The sequence below is a fragment of the Cebus imitator genome, unplaced genomic scaffold (assembly GCF_001604975.1).
Source record: "Cebus imitator isolate Cc_AM_T3 unplaced genomic scaffold, Cebus_imitator-1.0 Scaffold99, whole genome shotgun sequence".
Taxonomy (NCBI): domain Eukaryota; kingdom Metazoa; phylum Chordata; class Mammalia; order Primates; family Cebidae; genus Cebus; species Cebus imitator.
The window spans coordinates 1,296,951-1,310,241 of record NW_016107414.1 but is presented as its reverse complement, the minus strand read 5'-3'; the positions used below and the strand labels follow the sequence as shown (position 1 = coordinate 1,310,241).

Below are 13,291 nucleotides of genomic sequence, written 5' to 3'. Positions count from 1 at the left end.
GCTTCTTCACTCTGTGAGGCTGCAGCCCCAGTCTTCAGCTTCCTGTGGCCAATAAGCCTCCTGTGTCATTTATGGCATTGGACCAACATCTGGCTGTCAGTGTGGTCACCAGCCCTGTCATCTCTCCTGGTGACAAACTGGCTGCCGGGAGTGGCCAGGAGGGCTGGGGGGTCTGGGGAGAGGGCGAGTGAAGCCATGTCACCGAACCCCTTGCCCAGGACCACTGGAGGCTTGCTGGAGCCCAAGTTTGACTTGGCTTTGGGAAACTTGCTGGCACGTTGGTCACGAATATTTTGCTCTGAGGGTGCTCAGCGCGTCCTTCCAGGTCTCTGGGTCCTGCTTCCAGGGCAAGTGACGAGTGCGCTGTGCAGGGGCCATGGCCAGGTGAGCTGAGGCGCTGGGAGCAGCAGGGACCGTCTGGGGCAAATTGCTGCTGACACACTGGGTTTTCAGGGTGGACCCGGCCTGAGAGAAGACGGAGGTGGTGGCGTGGAGGGGCCTGGGAGAGCGCGCAGGCCCCAGAGGACACCGCGTTTGCTACTTCACATTCTGTGAGCAGTACTCACGACCCTCTTGCTCTATGAAGCCCTGGCCAGAAGGTGTGAGGTCGCAGCCCCTGGTCACATCCCCTCACGGGGAAGGTGCAGTACCTGTGGGGACACAAACCCAGGGTGGGCCCAGTATCCACAGCTGGCCAGCCCCGGAGCCCTGCGAAGGAGTCACTGGGCCAGCACTCCTCGCCTCTAGGGATCTGCCTCTTTGGCCTCCTGGCTGGGGACCTGGCATTCAGTTTCTTTCTCTTTCCTCTGTGAAGCTGGCGGTGAGGAGAAACCGTTCAGGTCTGTCTGCTGCAGCAGCGAAGGAGGACGGACAGCAGCTCGTCCCAGGCAGACCTCCGAAGGTGAAATCCGCCTGGCACACTGGTGCGCTCATGGCTACTGCAGCCCCGTAGTCCAACCCCGGGATGTCACCATGCTAAGGGCTCTGTGGCATCCCCGCTCCAGCTTGGCCAAGCTCCAGATGGGAACATTCGCACACCCTGCCTTGCCCCAAGAAAGAGAAGGAGGATGCCATGGCAGACCACCTGTTTCCATGGTGACACAGTGGTGACGCCTGCTGTGGCTTCCTGAGCACTCACCCGGGACGTTCGCAGCCTGGATGTGCATAAGTGCATTCAGTTCTCACAACAGCCTGCAGCCACATAAGTCCTCCTGTACCATCTTGTAGATAAGAACACCAAGGCACAGAGAGGTCCAGTAACCAGCCTGGGGCTGCACAGCCCGTGGGGACAGTGCAGGTGCTAGGATGCAGGCCTGACTTCCCACTGCCCCTGAGAAGGAGGCCCGAGAGCCTTGTCTGTGACAGGAGATGCTGCTACCCCCACCACGGAGGTCACAGAGGAGCCCTTTGGCTGCTCGAGAGGAACCGGAACTTTGGAAACCACATTCTTATCGGCTCCTCACAAGAGCTGCAACTTGGCGACACTCATGAGCAACGAAGGTCGGATGGGTCTCATCTGCTGACTTGTTCATTCAATCATTCATTCACCTGCGCTCTCGTTTGTTCAGCCCATGTTTATTGAGGCCTTCTCAGGCCAGGTTCTGGGCCAGGGGCACAGCCACGCTGGGAAGAAACTCACAAGCACGTGCTGTCTGTGTGACAGCGGGTGGAGGGACGTCAGAGACAGTGAAAGGGCAGGAGGAGGGTGGGGTGGGAGCCCGCCTTAGGCAGGGCGGACCAAGAAGGCCTTGGGGAGGTGACATTTGAGCAGAGACCTGAACGGAGAGAATGAGCCAGGCTCTGGGCACAGGATATGCCAAACAGAGGGGACAACCAGTGCAAAGGCCTTGGGCGGGGTGGCAGCAGGGTGCCCAGTGTGGCTGGAGGGCAGTGGACAAGGGCGACTGTGGCAGGTGGAGGTTGGAGGGCTGTCTGGGGACGGATGGTCAGGTCGGATGGGCCTGTGCCTCACTGTGGGGACTTCGGACTTGACTGAGTGGGATGGGGGACAAGCGCACCCATGAGAACGCTCTGCCTTGTGTTTCAAAGACTAGAGTGGGGCTGGGCATGGTGGCATTTACCTGTAATCCCAGCTACTTGAGAGGCTGAGGCAGGAGAATCACTTGAATCCGGGAGGCAGAGGTTGCAGTGAGCCGAGATAATGCCATTGAACTCCAGCCTGGGCAAAACGGTGAAACTTCATCTCAAAAAATAAATACGTAAATAAATCAGACTAGGGTGTAAGGGCAGAAACAGGGAGGAAGTGAGGAGGAGAGAGAGGTCAGAGGCTCCACATGGTGGGGGCAGAAGGCGGTGAGAAGTGGCCAGGCGCAGGGATGATGTGGCCCCACAGCCTCAGGGTTTGATTCTGACTCTGACAAAGGAGTGCCTGTGGAAGGCAGTTAAGAATGACTGTCCAGCCTGGGCAACGTAGTGAGACCCCATCTCTACAAAACATTTAACAAAGTAAATTAGCTGGGTACAGTGGCTCATGCCTATATCTCAGCACTTTGGGAGGCTAAAGTGGGAGAATCGCTTGAGCCCAGGAGTTTGAGACCAGCCTGGGCAACATAGTGAGACCCTGTTCTTACAAAGAAAGAAAACATTAGGCAAGCCTGGCAGTCTGCACCTGTAGTTTCAGCTACTCGGGAGGCTGAGGTGGGAGGATCACTTGAGTCCAGCAGGTCGAGGCTGTGGTGAGCTGTGATGGTGCCATTGCACTCCAGCCTGGGTGACAGAGCAAGACCTTATCTTAAAAAAAAAAAAAAAAAAAAGAGATCGGTGACTGTAATCCCAACACTTGGGGAGGCTGAGGTAGGCAGGTCACTTGAGGTCAGGAGTTCGAGACCAGCCTGGCCAACATGGTGAAACTCCGTCTCTACTAAAAATACAAAAATTAGCCGGATGTGGTAGCACACACTTGTAATCCCAGCTACTCAGGAGGCTGAGGAAGGAGAATCGCTTGAACCCAGGAAGCAAAGTGCAGTGAGCTGAAATCTCACCGCTGCACTCTAACCTGGGCAACAGAGTGAGACTCCATCTCAAAACAAAGTGTGTTTTTGGGTGAGTGGCTGACTGTCAGGTGGGAGCTGGGGACGTGTGACAACGTCAGGTCATCGGACTGGCAGAGATGTTGGAGAACCGGAACTCCAGGGGGCCAGGAGGGAAAGAGTGGCGACAGGCAGCTGAGGCTCCAGCCTCCAAGCTCCTGCTGCGCCCTCTTCCAGGCCAGCAGAGGCCCGAGGCCCCTCGCCCCCACCTGCCCCAGGCCCTTGCTCCCTTCCCTTGAGCGCAGGAGGTGGAGGCTGCAGTGAGCCCATCCTCCAGGCTAGACGACAGAGGGAGAAAGGGAGAGAGAGAGGGGCAGAGAGAGCAAGAGAGGAAAAAGAGAAAGAGAAGAGAAAAGGAAGGAAGGGAGGGAGGGAGGAAGGCAGGCAGCTGCAAAGATTTCAGCCTGAGCATCGAGGGGCGTGGCGGGGTGGGGCACCTGTGGAGATGGGGGATGGGGAGATGGAGAGCAGGTGTGAGGGAGAAAATTCTAAGTCCTGCTTTGGACGTTGCATTTGTCTGCAAGACTGCTTAGCTAATTCCTGAAAATGAGGCGGCTTAAAGCAGCAGACATTTAAATCCCAAATCAAGGTGTGGGCAGCTCTGTTTCCGTCCAGAGGCTCTGCGGGAGAATCTGTTCCAGCCTCTCTTCCAGCTTCTGTGGGCGCCAGAGATCTTGGGGGTCCTTGGTCTGCGGTGGCGTCACTGCAGTCCCTGTCGCCGTCTCCACACGGCCTTCTTCCTGAGTCTCGGAGTCTCGTCTTTCTCCTATAAGGACACCAGTCATTGGATTTAGTGCCCAGCCTACCCCTATATGACCTCATGTGAACTCACTCCAGCTGCGAGAAAGCCCCTATTTCCAGATAAGGCCACATTCTGAGGTTCCGGATTAACGTGAATTCTGGGGGACAAGGTTGCACGCAGTGCAGATGGGGTAGGAATTAGGATGTGATGATGAGCCTGCCCGGCGCTGCTGAGAAGGCAGTGGACCCCAAGCTGGAGGTCAGCAGGTGGGCCAGGCTGGAGACGGAACTTGGGAGTCATTGTCTTAGCCACAGTGAGTCTGCCACTGTCCTGGAAGTGACACCGAGGAGGGAGGGTGCACAGAGGAGGCTTCCCCGGGCACCTGTCAGAAGCACCTGGGGATGTTGCGGGAGGCTGGGACCCAGCCTGAGAGGTGCAGATGAAAGAGAGGAGGGGGTAAGAGCTCCCCAGGGCCGGCGGGCGTGCAACCTGATGAAAGCCGGGCTCGTGCGTAGGACCCAGCGACGCTATGATGGCTGTGACACAGAAGTCCTTCAGTGCCTCCGGAAAGGACAGGCATGAGTGGCACTTGCCATTGATTCTGAAGAGCCTCCTCTTCCTGGGAGTGGGGTCATGCGGGGCTGTGCTTGCCTCTTGGATCTCCTCACTGCAGGCAGGGCCCTCGGAACCCCTGGTAGCCAGAGACACTGTGTGCGCATGCAGTGGGCAGGACAGCAATCTGATACTCAAATTTGTGCTCTCAGCTCACCAGGGCTGCTGGGCCCCGACTTGAACGGGCATTAGAAATCAGATGACAAGGGGCTGGGCATGGTGGCTCACACCTGTAATCCAGCACTTTGGGAGGCCGAGGCGGGTGGATCACCTGAGGTCAGGAGTTCGAGACTACCCTGATCAACATGGTGAAACCCCATCTCTACTAAAAATACAAAAATTAGCCGGGCGTGGTGGCTAACGCCTGTAGTCCCAACTACTGGGGAGGCTGAGGCAGGAGAATTGATTGAACCTGGGAGGCAGAGGTTGCAGTGAGCTGAGATCGTGTCACCGCACTGCTGCCTGGGCAACAGAGTAAGACACTGTCTCAGAAAAAAAAAAAAAGAAAATCCATGCCGTGACATCTTGGCCACCTTGGTCACATACTGGCTTTCTTGGGTTGTCTCAAACATATTGAACTCCTTTCAACCTTGGTGGCCTTTGAATGCATTGTTTCCTTCTTCTGGGAATCCTGTTTTCTTCCCCCATTCCTCTCTGGCTGGCTTGGATTCACCATTCAGTTCTCAGCTTCATTGTCACCTTCTGCAGGAAGTCTTCCGTGATTGCTCTTCCCCCTGACCCTGAAGCTTGGGCTTGTCGCCTGTTATAAGTTCTCATAGTCCCAATGCTTTCCCATCATTGAACACATCAGAATCTATTTAAATAATTATTTCTGCAGTTATTTGTCAATTGTATGTCTCTATTGCTATGATACAGGGACCTTGCCTGTCTTGCCTGCCACTTTGCCCCCAGGCCCTATGACAGAGTGTGGCTCACAATGGCTGGTCACTAAAGTCCGCTGGTGGAAGATGGGCTTGGCTGGAGGGGAAGGTTTCATTCAGTGCCCTGGGGTCAGGGGATATTCCTGACGGTGGCACAGCTATTAGAGAGAGGTCACAGCACCCGATAAAGAAAATAAACCAGCCAGCTGGGCCGCTGAACACCTCAGTCACTGCCACCACGTCCACACTGATTGCAGAAGGGGTGGCTTGCTCAGAGTGGCCACGTGTAGGGAGACTTAATCCCACCCCTGTGGTGCAGTTATTGAACCGTGGGTGGGCATCTGACCTAGGGGTAGCCAGTCATTGGCACCAACAGATGACCTGAGCCAATCAAAACTCTCAGGGATTTAAGAAACCCTGGGAATATAACGCAGATGATGAGGTGACAGCAGCGTGCGGCGCTGACGGCCCCTGGGGTAGAGCGACCAGGCCGGCCATGTCGGCCACCTCCTTGCTGCTGCCCAGGCAGCCGGGCACACTTCAGCCCCGGGGCCTTTGCACGACCTGGAATGCTCTTCCCCAGGTGGCTGCATGGCTCGCACCCTCGCCCTCTAGGTCTTTGTTCCAATGTTCTCTTTTCAGGGAGGTGTACGCTGCCCACCCCTCCCAACACACACAAACCGAATTCTCCCCCATAAACACTTGACTTCTCCCCATCGTTTGCATCCCGATCTGACATACTTGGACTCCTTTATTGTTATTATTAATTTTGTACAGATGGGAGGGTCTGGCTCTGTTGCCCAGGCTGGTCCTGAGCTCCTGGTCTCAAGTGACCCTCCTGCCTTGGTCTCTCAAAGCACTGAGACTACAGGTGGGAGTTGCCATGCCCAGCCCTTTCTTACTCTTGATTGATTTTCTTTCCTCACTAGAATATAGGAAACATGACTCTAAGAGGGGCCATGTGCATGGTCTGTAGAGTCTGGGAGACCTAGTTTCAAATCCCAGCCTCGCCACTTTTCATGTGTGCGACCTGGGTGAGCGACTCTCTCTCGGGGACCCCATTTCCATCTCAGCCAGGGTCACAGTGGGAGGCTCTCATCGAGGCTGAGGTCAATGCAGGTAAAGGTGCTTTTTGTCAAGTGGGGAGAGTGGATGGGTTTGTGGAGTTCGCCCTTTATTCTAGAAAGGAGGCCGGTCATGCCTGTAATTTTAGCACTTTTGGGAGGCCGAGGCGGGCGGATTATGAGGTTAGGAGTTCGAGACCAGCCTGGCTAACATGATGGAACCCCATCTCTACTAAAAATACAAAAATTAGCTGGGCATGGTGGCGGGCGCCTGTAGTCCCAGCTATTCTGGAGGCCGAGGTAGGAGAATTGCTTGAACCCAGGAGGCAGAGGTTGCAGTGAGCCAAGATCATGCCAGTGCACTCCAGCTTGGGTGACAGAGTGAGGCTTTGTGTCAAAAAAAGAAAGGCAAAAATGCATGAAACTTCCAGATGGAAACTTTCTGTCCCATGCTCCATGCAGATGCTCCATGGGGTTGAAGTTCAATATTTCTTGTGGAACGTCATTTCTCATCTCTCATGATTCTCTACAGAACTGAGGCTTCCAGGGTGCCTTGCATTCTAGTCAGCCATGTTCCAGGGAGCAGGGAGCTCCTTGAACCAGAAGTCCTGAGATTGAGTCCTGGGACTGCAACTCTATAACTGCAGCAGACCAATCTGATTCAACTTTTATGTAACGAAGTTGTGAGTTGTTTTCAGTTGCCATGGACCTCTAGGTTCAGGGTCACACAACCTGGGCACGCCCAGATACACCAAGCACGCAGCCAGGGACGGAACCTAAGTGCTCGGGCCAGGAAGTGGGGACTAAATTAAGAAGTGGACACAGCATGATCCAGGATCCAATCAGATTGAGCCCTGGCCTCACCCAATGGCAGGATCCAATCAGATCACACCTCCTGGCATCACCTGACGGGAAGAGCCAATCAGATATTACCCTATGCTTATAAAATCTGACCTTGCCTTCAGCTGGGAGACAGATTTGAGTGTTTCCTCCTGTCTCTTTGCCATTGAACTCACAATAAACCTTCTCGCTGCAAAAACTCAGTGCCTTGGTGTTTGGCTTTCTGCTGCATGTGGGCAATAGACCCAGTTGGGTTCAGTGACTGAGCTAGTTGGCAGGGAGCTCAGGACTCGATGCAGTGCTCAGGACTCCACTCAGTGAGCTCCCTGGGAATGCATCCTTCATTGTCAGATTTTCCAAGGAGGAAACTGAAGCTCACCATGATGAAGGGGAGACCCGTGGTCACAGCTGGTGAGTGGAGGAGTGACATCCAACCCAGGCGTGTGGCATACTCGACCCTGAGCGCCAAAACATTCTTGCTAGAACCATGACAACAGCATCAACAACAACAAATAACAGTGACTGGGGGTTTGCCCTGTGCCAGGCATTATTCTGAGTGCTCCATGGGAACCATCCTGACCACCCCATGAGGGAAGTGCCCTTTCAGATCTCATCTTGCAAATGAGGAAACTGAGGCTAGCAAGCAGTCAGATGGGCATGGGAGCCCAGGAGGCCTGCCTGTAGGAGCTGAGAGCTCACCACTGCACCACACTGTTTAGTGGGCCAGTCTGTCCTCTGATCCCAGCCGACAGGCTCCCCTAGGTTCTGGTGGTGAGAGGTATGTTGGTTTCTATGCTGTGTAACAAATTATCATAAACCTAGTGGCTTCCACAACACCCATTCATGATTTGTTTTAATGGGTCACGAGTCTGGCGCGTTCTAGCCGGTCCTCTGCCCAGCGCCTGACAAGGCTGCAGTCAAGGTGGTGGTTGGGCTGCATTCTCATCTGGAGTCTCAACTGGGAAAAATCTGCTTTCAAGCTCCCTCTGGTTGATGGCAGGATTCATTTCCCTGCAGCTGTAGGACTGAGGCCCCTGTTTTCTGGCCAGCTGTTAGCTAGGACTGCTGTCACTTTCTAGAGATCACTCACAGGTCCTTACCACATGATCCCTCCCGGGGCCCTTTCTCACTTCCAGTCTCTGACTTCAAGAAAGGCTCAGTTCCTTTTAGGAGCTCACCTGCTTAAGCCACGCCCACACAGACCATCTCCCTTTTGAGCAACCCCAAGTCAACTAAGTAGTGATTTTCTCATGCAGTCCTGCCGGCACCGCAGGGAAGGGGGTTACACAGGGAGTCCACATCAGGGGCTGGGGTTCTCCACCATGTTAGAATTCTGCCTCCCACAAGGGACAGGGTTTTTCTGTGCTGTGAGGGAACACCAGGGCTGTCTCTGGAAGGATTCCCAGACACACTGCCTGAGAAAGAAGTCAGCAAGAGGGATGGGCTCCATTCCAAAGCCTTCCCTCAGCCAGCTTTGGGAATTTCTCCAAGCCTTGGGCACTGTGTTTGGTAATCAAGTGTGGATTCAGCTCCTGTGTGGCTGTAACTTTTGCATACTGGGAGACAGCATACTGCTGAGGGCTCTTTCTGTGTGAGTGATACAAAACCAGACTCAGCTGGCTTAAGAAAAATGATTTGTATGTAACTGAAATGATCTAGGCCCTGGGTGGCTTCAGGCACAGCTGGATCCAGGGGCTTAAATGCTGTCATCAGGACTTGGTTTTTCTCTATCTCTGACTCTGCCATCTTCTTTAGTAAGCCCCTGGAGCCCAGGGCTTACCTCCTGCCACCTCCCCTTCCTATAGAAAGTCGGATTCTTTCTTCCCAATAGTGGCAAAGAATTAACTCCTATTGGACTGATGTGAGTCATGTTCCCATCCCTAAGCCAATCAGTGAGGCCTGTGGGATGAAAGAATCTGACTGGCCAGGACTGAGTCACAAGGTGGCTTGGGCTTTGACAGTGGGGTTTTCCCTGCCCAGACTGCAGGGATTCAAGTTGTGGTAGGGGGTCCTCTCAGAAAATCCTGAGTGCTGTTCCAAAAAATGTGGCAGTGCAGACTGGGGGTGGGGAGTGCGGCAGTGCAGCCGGGGGCTGGGGGGGAGTGGGGAGTGCGGCAGTGAGGACGGGGCGGGGAAGAGGAGTACAGCAGTGAGGACGGGGGCTGGGGCGGGGGTGGGGAGTGCGGCAGAAACAACATTTGGTGAGAAAGTGGATGGTGTAAGAACCTAAGCACCTCCCATCCCACACCATCCAGGGGCACCTGAAGGGATTATGAAGCCAGTGGGGCTGTGGGGGAGGGAGTTAGTAGCTGCTCCCCGAGGTGGGTGAATAGAGGGAGGGGCAGCAGGAATGCAATGGTCCCAGAGGAAGAGGGAGACTTCCTAAGACTGGGAAGGGGAGGAGAGGTGTCTGCCTGTGGAGACCGTCTTCCCGGGGCACTGCCTCCCAGGGACACCAGCCTCCCCCAGTCTCAGGGACTCCAGGTATTGTCAAGTTCTCCAGCCTCAGCTCAGACAGAGGCTGCAGTTCCACCCCGTCTGGGGGTCGCCAGCCTCTGACAGTGAGCACTTAAAGGTGGGCAGTAAGGACTGAAGACCAGACGACACCTGAATGTTCCACCTAGGGCAAGACCTTGAGTCTGTACATCACCTGGGGGCGGGGGGCAGGACTGGCTGTGTGATTTGTAAGGCCCAGTGCAGAATGAAAATGTGGAGCCTCTGGTTCAAAACGATGGAGGATTTCGAGGCAGCAGAATGTTACAGCAAGGCGGCACTCAGCACTCCCGGCCTGTGGGGCTGCCCGGCACTTCCCTGTGTGAAATCAAGTTTCATTTGACTTAGAAACGGAGTCAGGTAATGCCTCCTGCCCTCCCTGGGGTGTCCGTTTTACCGCGGGCACTTCTCCTGGGCCCCTGACGTCCTGGCTCTGAGGTGAGGGAGACACTCGCAACCCTGCTGGCCTGGCCGGGAGGAGCCCAGAGCCACCACGTCAGACGGATGAACCTGAGAGGGACGTGAACCTGGGTTCAGACACTGTCGTTGCTGCGGGTCAGCAGCTGTTCACCCGTGAAGCAGCCTCAGGTGGGCACCGTGACTGTTAGGAGAGCTTCTGCATGGCGTGGGTGTACTTGATGCGGGGTGCGGCCGCTCTGTAATTGCTCTGCAATCCAGATGCCCTGTGTTGGGGGCCGGCTTGGTGTGAGGTGAGGAGTGAACCCCCTCCCTAGGCTCCCTCCTGCCACCCGCCTCCCACCACCAGCCTTGGCTGCCTCCCTTCTGTCACCAGGGTCCCTTTGCTTTGTGCTGGGGAGACCTGCCACCTCCCTCTCCCGTGTGCCCCATGTGAAGGCATCACATGGGTCCGCAGGTGTAATTGGGCAGGAGCCTTCCCCAAGGCACATCCCTGAGTCTGCAGGCCTGGGGCCTGTCCTCCTGGCCTCCATGGGCCAGAGGTGTCCCAGGGCTGTCCTGGGAATGTCCCCTGAACCGCAGGGTCCTTCCACTGCTGGGTTCCATCCTGCAGCATGGTTAATGGGCATGTAGATGGCACAAAGTGCCCAGCTGCTTCCCAGAGCAGAGTGGACATGGCCTGGCTGGGAGCTGGTTCTCTTCTGGGGCTATGGGATGCAGGGGAGTGCCCTGGGGAGCAGCTGACACTGTGCGGGCCGCAGGCCACTGACTGCTTTATCTCCTGTAACTGCCTGGTGACAGCTTGACTTTTCCCAGAGCTCCTCCCACTGCCCTTCTTGATAATGGGGTGGGTCATTCTGACTTCTTGATTGATTTGCACTTTGACCAAAGGGGAACCCCGGGAGAGGCCAGAGGAGCCAGGCTTCTGGGGTGAAGGCGTCTGTTGAAAGCCGTCTCTGGGTCGCACTGTCTGAAAGCCAAGCAACCCCTGAGGAGGCTGGCTTTGTGGGCATGTGACTTGGGTGGTGATTTAGTCACCTGCACTCCGGAAGGACCCCACACTCCAGAGGACCTCAGGATTGGTTTAATGACCTACTGGTCTCTGCCTCCAAATTGTTAATACCCTTGAACAAGGGCCTTTCATTTTCGTTTTGCACTCGGCCCTGCAAATTACGCAGCTGGTCCTGCCCCTGAGCTGCCCCTGGCCCTCAGCTGCCCCTGGCCCTGAGCTGCCCGCACCACAGGCTTCTTACCAACAATTTGGGAATGGCTGTTTTCTCCTGACTGATGCCCCTTGTCGTGGCTTCTGGGAGCAGTTCATTCCTTCTGGTTCCGAGTCGGTCCTGAACCAGGCTGCAGAGCCCAGAACCTCCTAGTCCACAAAGGGCAGCGGTTCCTCCTGAGGAGGCAGGGAGAGGACAGGGTGTGCTGTGTCCACATCCTCCTCCCTCCCCAGACAGCGTAAGCCCCCAGAGTGCCTGGGGCAGGAGTGTGGCCATCCTCGGGGCCCCTCGGTGGGGACCACATGTGGTTAGTGCCAGGAGCTGGCCTGGGCCTTGGCATCCATCCCCTCCTGGCCTCCCTGCAGATGGAGGGACTGACCGTGCCAGGGTTCCCAGGGCTGGGTTCTGAGGGAGCTTTTTAAAGCCACTTCCTGGGCCGGAAAGAGGAGGACACCAATTAAGTGCCTGGCTGAGGCCTGAGACCCAAATGGCCTTGAGTCCAATCTTTCACTTAAAGTTCAAGTTTCCAAGAACCTGTCAAAGATGGTAAGTGACGACTGACTGCACTTGACTTTTGGGATAGAAGAGAGGGAGGCACGGGAGGGAGAGAGAGGAAGGGTTTTTACCCCGTGGAGGGGTGAGTCCTGGCCCAAATCCTAGCTCTGCTCTGGCTGTGACTCTGGCCCTGGCGTCCTTCTCTTGAAAGTGGGGCTGCTGATGGTGCTTGACTGATGGGGTGGTGTGAGGGGCACAGGGCCTGCTCCTGCGGAAGCTCAGACCCTGCGGTTTCTCTGTTTCTTAAAATACAGCCAAGCTGGGATCTTTGCAGAGATCCCTCAATTTGGGACTCCTTCCAAAGGACACATCTTCCAACACTGGAAGAACCTTTCAAAGAACTCCCCAAAGGTGAGGAAAAAACACACACCACATTTTAGTTACAGAGAAGTGGGATTCGGGGAAGAAGCCAGAAAGAAAGTTTCCACTTTTTGCTTTCTACCCTTAGCTATCTCTGAGTGCCCTGGGGCTCCTTGAGCACTTCGGGGTTGGCCTTGAACTTTGAAGAAGAGTGGGAAGGCAGTAAAGAGAATCCTCGTCTGTGCCTCACTCAGCTTGAATTTCCCATAATGTTGTCCTCCCACTCGATGACCAGGGCACATTTGTCCGGGCTAAGAAGCCAACATTGCTACATTACGACTCACTCAATTCCGGACTTAGCTGGAGCTGGCCAGCGTTTCCCGAATGTCCTCTTCCTGTTACAGGAGCCCGTCCAGGACACCACGTCCCACTCAGTCTTCTCGTCTCCTTAGGCTGCTCTGGTCTGTGACAGTTTCTTACCATTCCTTGCTTTTGATGAACTTGACTGTTTTGGGGAGCACAGCTCAGATGCATTGGGAAATGCCCTCCAATCCGAGTAGGTCTGTGTTTCCATCATGGTTAGACCTGGATGATGGGTTTCTGTCACATGGTATCAGTAGAGGGTACATGATGCCCACGTAGCCTTGTTTTTACTTTTAGGAAATTCTGGAAATGTCAATGATCCTACATATTTCTTATGGGATGTGCGCATGTGTCTCACCATCATGTGTGTTAAGATGTTAATACCACATTAGCCTGCAATTCGTCTTGCTCAGTCTCAGAGTCGGGGCAGTCCCCACACCCAAGAGTCCCCTGTGGTTAAGCCTGAGGGAGGGTGATGGGGATTGGTTATGGGATGGTCCCTTGGAACCTATGAACGTGGCCTTATTTGGGAAAAGTGTCTTTGCAAATGTGGTTTAGGATCTCAAGATGAAGTCCCCCTGGATTAATGTGGGTCCCAAGTCCAATAATAGGTGTCCCTAGCAGAGAGGAGAGGGTAGGCACAGGAGAAGCCCACGTGAAGTCGCAGGCAGAGATTGGAGCACTGGGGTCACAAGCCAGGGACACCTGGAGTCCCCAGAAGCTGGCAGAGCCCAGGAAGGATCATCCCCTA

At 55.1% G+C, this 13,291-nt stretch overlaps 1 long non-coding RNA gene across 1 annotated transcript; it reads left to right on the top strand.

Moving 5' to 3' along the window:
- Positions 1 to 11,548: 11,548 nt before the first annotated feature.
- On the top strand, positions 11,549 to 12,857 carry LOC108309977. The gene is made up of 3 exons (XR_001827576.2): positions 11,549 to 11,868; positions 12,132 to 12,228; positions 12,582 to 12,857. It is a non-coding gene; the product is annotated as an uncharacterized LOC108309977 (long non-coding RNA).
- Positions 12,858 to 13,291: the final 434 nt, after the last annotated feature.